General features: G+C 35.4%; 1 long non-coding RNA gene and 1 pseudogene across 1 annotated transcript in view; both read right to left on the bottom strand.

The window, feature by feature from the left end:
- Positions 1 to 469: 469 nt before the first annotated feature.
- The window catches only part of LOC116667213, a 49,199-nt gene continuing 42,547 nt past the window's right edge, over positions 470 to 7,121 (bottom strand). The window contains exon 3 of the long non-coding RNA XR_004324027.1: positions 470 to 3,125. This is a non-coding gene — a long non-coding RNA (uncharacterized LOC116667213). The remainder of the gene's footprint in view (positions 3,126 to 7,121) is intronic.
- On the bottom strand, positions 4,202 to 4,965 carry LOC102510670 (annotated as a pseudogene).

The following is a 7,121-nucleotide window of genomic DNA, read 5'->3' as shown; positions in this document are numbered from 1 at the left end:
TTCCATGGAGTTTTGTTTTGTTTTAATTACAGATTCTATTTCACTTATAGTGATTGGTCTGTTCAAATTCTGCTTCTTCTTGACTCACTTTTGGCAGGCTGTATGTTTCTAGAAACTTATCTACGTTTTCTAGGTTGTCCAATTTGTTGGTATGTAACTGTTTATAGTATGATGATTTTTAATATTTGTTGTATTGGTTGTTCTTTCTCCTCTTCCATTTATTATCTTGTTTATTTGGGTTCTCTCTTCTTGGTGAGCCTGGCTAGAAATTTGTCAATTTTACTTATCTTAAAAAAAAAAAAAAAACAGCTTTTGGGTTTATTGATATTTTCTATTGTTTTTTTGTCCTCTATTTTATTTATTTCCCCCAATCTTTTCTTTCCTTCTGCTGACTTTGTTCTTTTTTTTTCTAATTCTTGTAGGTGGTAGGTTAGGCCGAATTTATTTGAGATCTTTCTTGTTTCTTGAGAAAGGCCTGTATCACTGTGAACTTCCCTCTTAGAACTGTTTTGCTGCATCCCATAGACCTTGTAAAGGTTTTTATCATGAAAGGATGTTATATTCTGTCAAATGCTTTTTCTTCATCTATTGTGACAATCATGTAATTTTTACCTTTCATTCTACCAATGTGATGTATTATATTTACTGATCTGCATATGTTAAACCAGCCTTGCATCCCAGGGATAAATCCCACTTAGTCAGGTGTATAATCCTTTTAATGTGCTCTTAAATTTGGTTTACTAACATTTTTTTTGCATCTATATTCATCAGGCATATTGGTCTGTATTTTCTTTTCCTGTATTGTTTTCATCTGGCTTTGGTGTCAGGATAATGCTGGCCTGGTAGAATGTGTTTGGAATTACTTCTTTCTCTTCAATTATTTGGCAGAGTTTGAGAAGAACTGGTATGAATTCTTCGTTAAATGTTCAGTAGAATTAATCAGTGAAGCCATCCTTCCGGGTTTTCTGTGTTGGGGGTTTGTAATCACTCTTTCAATCTCTTTACTTGTTATTGGTCTGTTAAAATTGTTTGTTTCTTCCTGATTCAGTCTTGGTAGGTTTTGTGTTTCTAGGAATTTATCCATTTCTTTGAGGTTATCTAATTTGTTGCCATGTAATCGTTCAGTCTCTTATGCTATATGTCACAGTCTCTTATCCTATGTGTTGTTACAGTATCAGTCGTAATGTCTTCTCTTTCATTTCTAATTCAATTTACTTGAGTCTTCTGTTTTTCTTATTTAGTCTAGCTAAATGTTTGTCAATTTTGTTTTTTGAAAAACCAGCTCTTAGTTTTGTTGATCCTTTCTATTGTACTTCTGGTCTTTATTTACTTTTGCTCTGGTCTTTATTATTTCCTTCTTTCTGTTAACTTTGAGCTTACTTTGTTCTTTTTCTAATTCTTTGAGATGTAAAATTAGGTTGTTTATTTTAATCTAATTGCTTAATATTTGTTAACTATCTCTATAAACTTTCAGAGCTGATTTTGCAGCATCCTCTATGATTCAGTGTGTGTTTCCATTTTCATTTGTTTGGAGACAGTTTATTTCCCTTTTGGTTTCTTCTTTGATTAGTTTGTTCAGAAAGGTGTTGTTTACTTTCCACATATTTTGCAGATTTTCCAGCTTTCCTCTTGTTGATTTATAGCTTCAAACCACTGTGGTCAGAAAAGATAGTTGGTGTAATTTAAATCTTCTTATTGCTAAGATTTGTTTTATGTCCTGTCCTATCATGATCAACTCGGAGAATGTTCCATGCACAATTGAAAACGATGTATTTTGATGCTGTTGATGGAATATTCTATATACATCTGCTATGTCTAAAGTGTGGTTCAATTCCAATGTTTTCTTGTTAATTTTCTGTCTGGATGATCTACCCATTGCTGACAGTGGACTACAGAAGTCCCCTACTAGTATTGTATTATTGTCTGTTTCTCCCTTCTTTCTCATCCGTCTAGTCAGTCTGTGCCTTTTGGTTGAATTCAGTCCATTTACATTTAGAGTGATTTTAATATGTAAGGACTTACTACTGCCACCTTATTTATCTTCTGGTTGTTTCATATCTCTCTTGCTTCTTTTCCCATCTCCTTCTGCCTACATTTGTACATTGGTGGTTTTCTACGGTGGTATGCTCTGCCTCCCTTGTTTTCTGTGTTTTGTGAATCTGTTCTTTAATTTTTGCTTTTGGTTACCATGAGGATTATATAAAACATAGATAACAGCCCATTTTATGCTGATAGCAACTTATCTTCATTTGCCTATAAAGTCTCCACCCTTTTACTCCTCCCCATTTATACTTCTGATGTCAAAATTTACCTCTTTTTATGCTGTATATTTGTTAACAATTATAGTAGCTGTAGTTGTTAACACTTTTTTCTTTAACCTTTATACTATAGTTAACTTAAGACACCATTTTCAGATAGAATAAGTTTTCTAATTCTATCTATCGTTCACCTTTACCAGAGTGTTGTGTACTTTCATATGTTTCCATGTCATTAATTAGTATATTTTTTTCAGCTTCAAGAACTTCTTTCAGAATTTCTTGCAAGGCAGGTCTAGTGCTGGTGAACTCCCTCAGCTTTTGCCTGGGAAAGCCTTTATTTTTCCTTCATAGCTGAAGGATAACTTTACCAGATAAAGTATTCTTGGCTATAAATGTTCATTTTCAGTACGTCATCCCACTCTCCCCTGACCTAGAATTTCTGCTAAGAAATCCACCGATAGCCTAAAGGGGATTCCTTTTTAGGTTACATTCTTTTTTCCCCAACTGCCTGATGAGCAGGAGTAGGGCAGATCTGACAGCTTCTTTGGATCTGCAGCCCTTTCTGAGGTTCTGTTTATTTTTGGATGCATAGGTGCACTGGAAACCTCCAGGATCCCTTGGTGCGATGTGCAGAGGCAGTTTGGTTTGGCTATGGATGTCTAATTACTTGTTTTAAAAAAGGAGAGGAAAAGGAAATGATTTATGCCACCAGGATGCTGATGTCACTCTTTTCGAATGCTGAGTCCTCTGGTCAGTCACCCTCTGCTAGTTCGCCCAGAGTAGGAGTTCTGTGAAATAATGCCCGGAGAGTGTCCTTCTGCCTCAGCTTCAAAACAATCCTAAATCAGAATCTTCTTGGCAATGAGCCTGTTTTAGAGAAAAAGGTAAAATTATTAGGAAGGCTTCACTTGATACGTATTCAAATCTGTGCTGTGAGCCTATGCTTTTCTTTTTAATTGAAGTACAGTCAACTACAATGTATCAATTTCTGGTGTACAGCACAATGTCCCAGTCTTGTATATACATACATATATTTGTTTTCATATTTTTTTCCATTAAAGGTTACTATAAGATATTGAGCATAGTTCCCTGTGCTATACAGCAGAAGCTTCCTTTTTTAAATTTATTTTTATATATAGTGGCTGACATTTGTACATCTCAAACTCCCAAATGTATCCCTTCCCACTCCCTTTCCCTGGTAACCATAAGATTATTTGTTTGTTTGTTTGTTTTTAATGACCAACCAAACTTTATTTAAGTTTTGAAGTTTCCTGTACAGAGGTCTTACTTTTCTTAGTTAACTCCTAGATATTTTATATTTTTCATCAAGAGGTACTTATTTTATTATGTTTCTTTAGTATTGGTTTTGAGAAATGCTGTTAGTTTTATAGGCTAATCATGTAGCTGGCAAATGTGCTTATCTGTGTGATTCTAGAAGTTTGACTGCTGGTTTTCCTTGATGATCATCTCATCTTCAAAAATCTGTTTTACCTCTTCCTTTGCCAGTTCTTACATTTCTTACTACATAAACACTTATACTATATTAAAACTAATAGTGACGGTGATTTCCCCTTAAATTTTGGCTGAAAATACCCTTTAGAAAATCCTGGACTTAAAGGTTGAAAATAAAATATGAGTTTATAACCTGCTCCCATTAAAAGTGAATAAACCTGAAAGGCTGCTAGCCTTCTTTTAAAAAGTCAAGGATAGTTTTGGGAAGAGGGAATTTTGGTGTCTCATTGGCTATCTAAGGGACCAGAAAGACCTTTTCCAGGGAGAGTTGTGAGGCTGATTGGGTAATACTGAGCTATACTTGGAGAAAACTCTAGTTTTTATAACATTTCCATGGAAATCAAAGCGACACTGAGTCAAATAAAGGGAAGAGGCATGTACAAGGTGCAAGATCCTTTTTCTATACTATCTGACGTTCATTAGTGCTTTGATCAGAGAAATCCAAAGTCCATACTACTGGAGGGGTTCTGGAATTCTAGGCTCTCTTAGGCTGTAGGCTGCAAAGGCTCCAGCTTGTCATACTGAACCAGGTTTGCCAAGGAGATAAACCTACAGCTGGACCAGAAAAGATGCTAAGAGAGGAACTCTATTCTAACTTGGCCTTGTTGGTGAGAGAGACTGATACAGAGAGTGGAAGGAAGAGCTGGCTATCTCATCTTCATCAGGAACTGTACATTTCCATGATTTTGGCTATGTCATAGGCATCAGAGTACAAACCAGGAACTGAGGCCACTAGCTTCTCCAATTGGGGATCTTGGATTTGGACATCACTTGTAGGACAGAGTCCCCTGTCCAATTGAAGGGGCCTAAAGGCTGAGGTGAGAGGGAACTACAGAAATCTGAAACTGGGGAGGGAAAAAAATGAGGACTTGATGCTGTTGGCACATTCTTGGCTGAAAGGATCTGGTTTGGTGGCTTCAGTGATTGTTGCTGCGGCTGCTTCCTCATTTTGAACAGCAGGTTTCTGTGAATCATCCTGGGAATTCATGCTGGAATCATCCACATAGCTAAAAGGATCTGCCTGGAGGTTCTCTTGGGCCATTTTGTTCATCAAGGGTGCTGACATCTGTCATAAATTCCCTTGGAGGGCCTGTTTGATGAGTTTCTCTGGAAATGCAATTCCTCTAGTGTCTTTTGTAGATGAGTTCATAGTGTCCTTTTTTTTCTTTTAGATTCCACACATGAGTGATATCATATGGTATTTTTCTTTTTCTTTCTGGCTTACTTCACTTAGGATGACATTCTCCAGGTCCATCCATGTTGCTGCAAATGGCATTATTTTATTCTTTTTTATGGCTGAGTAGTATTCCATTATATAAATATACCACCTTTTCTTTATCCAGTCATCTGTCAATAGACATTTAGGTTGCTTCCATGTCTTGGCTATTGTAAATAGTGCTGCTATGAACACTGGGGTGCATGTATCTTGTCGAATTAGAGTTCCCTCCTTTTTATGCTATGTGGAAACCTTCAATCTATTCTAATCTAAAGTGAATCTGTTTTCACTTTATGGATATACCTAATGCCATGCTGAATTGCACACAGGGTGTGATATATGTATATTAGGAAGGGTAACTATCAATGAACTAGGTATTCACACCAACCACTAACAGTCCATAAAGGTACATGGAAAGGAAAAGGGAAGCAAAAAGAAAGGCCATCAATGAAAGGAAAATGTAACAAAGTTTAAATTAAGAAAATACCTCAACAACTCATGAAATGAACAAATGCCTTTTGAAACATAACTTGTCAAAAGTGATGCAGGAAGAAAAAATCTAATAGAGCCATATTTATTAAAATATTGAGTTTGTAATTACATATCTTTCCCAAAAAGAAACTTTAAGCCTTGATTACTTCACTGTTGAATTCTACCAAATATTTAAATCAGAAATATTAAGGTCTACACAAATTCTTTCAAGAAATGGAGACCTTTCCAACTTGTTTTAATGAGGCCAGCATAAAGCCAGTTAAAAATCTGACAAATAAGAGAAAAGAAAAAGATTAATAAATATTCCTCATGAATATAAATAATACTTAATAAAATAGCAGGAAATAGAATGAAAAAAAAAATGGTACCATGACTAACTGGAGTTTATTCCAGCAGTATTTCACCACAATAACAAAAGAGGAAAAAAATCTGACAAAATTGAACACTTAATAAAAACTCTCAGCAAACCAGAAACAGAAGAGAATTCCACCATTTGATAAAAGACATCTCTGAAAATCTAACAGCTAATATACTTAATGATTTACTATTAAATCCTTTTCACTTAGGATTGGAAGAAGGGAAATATATCTGTTCTTGCCCCTTTTATTCAACATTGCAACAGCAGTCCTCGTCAATACAATAAGGCAAGTAAAAGAAAAACAAAGATTAAGAAAAAAAAGGAAAAATGGTTGTATATTTATAAAAATCCTATGTAATTTCCAAAACTACTAATTTTGGACTAATAAGTGAATTTAGGAAGAAAAAAAAAGAAAATACCAAAAAAAGGCTTATTGAAATTAAGCTTATATTTTTATAAATTTGAGAATAAAATGTTGATAATCACGTACTATGCTCTGTACCTAGAATACCAACTTCAAGATTTTGCTTTCCCATTGATGGGAATCTTGACTGTCAATTTTTCATCCAAGGGTCCAATGTCAAAGGCTCCCTCAATTTTGTGACCAATCTTATCACTGAAAAATAAGCTCTTTGGTGACAATCTGTCCTTGCAATCACAGTTGTAATTTAAACTTTCATAAACCCAGGAAAAGAAATATGACATCTGGATTCTGGAAGAACAGAGCACAGAATCTGATAGGACATTACCACTACAAGTGCTGATCAAATCCATATTGGGAGAGTCACCTGGGTTCCACAGAGGCTGCTGGCCATCTGGGCAACTCCCGGAAGAACAAGGCTTATTAAGGCCCAAGATGGCCCACCCATTTCTTAAATACCTTCCTATTTCAGCTCTTTATTGAATATTTAAGACCTTGAAAAAATGATGTCAGTAGCAGTTGAATTTCAAGTGGTAGTAGAGGTGTTAACAGGTACCTTTGCAACTGTCATAATTCTTTTCCCAGTATGACTTTGATTCAGGCCTCCCTAGATTTCTCATTCAGAAACAGTTTGTTCTCTGTTATGTTCCATTACTCTGGTTTCTTCCTTATTGTGGATGGACATGTTATATGTTATTTCAAATACTACTTCAAATACAGAAAGCCTCAATTTGCCTGTTTACTTTGCACATGTATACAAACTCTTCTCAGCAACTCCTGGAGCACATTTCATTCCATCCGCAAATCAGATTGTTTATAATTAGGATGATGACATGATATGAACATCCCTGTAGGTGAACTGTT

This window comes from Camelus ferus, chromosome 11 (assembly GCF_009834535.1).
Source record: "Camelus ferus isolate YT-003-E chromosome 11, BCGSAC_Cfer_1.0, whole genome shotgun sequence".
Taxonomy (NCBI): domain Eukaryota; kingdom Metazoa; phylum Chordata; class Mammalia; order Artiodactyla; family Camelidae; genus Camelus; species Camelus ferus.
This window is presented reverse-complemented; position numbering and strand designations above follow the sequence as displayed.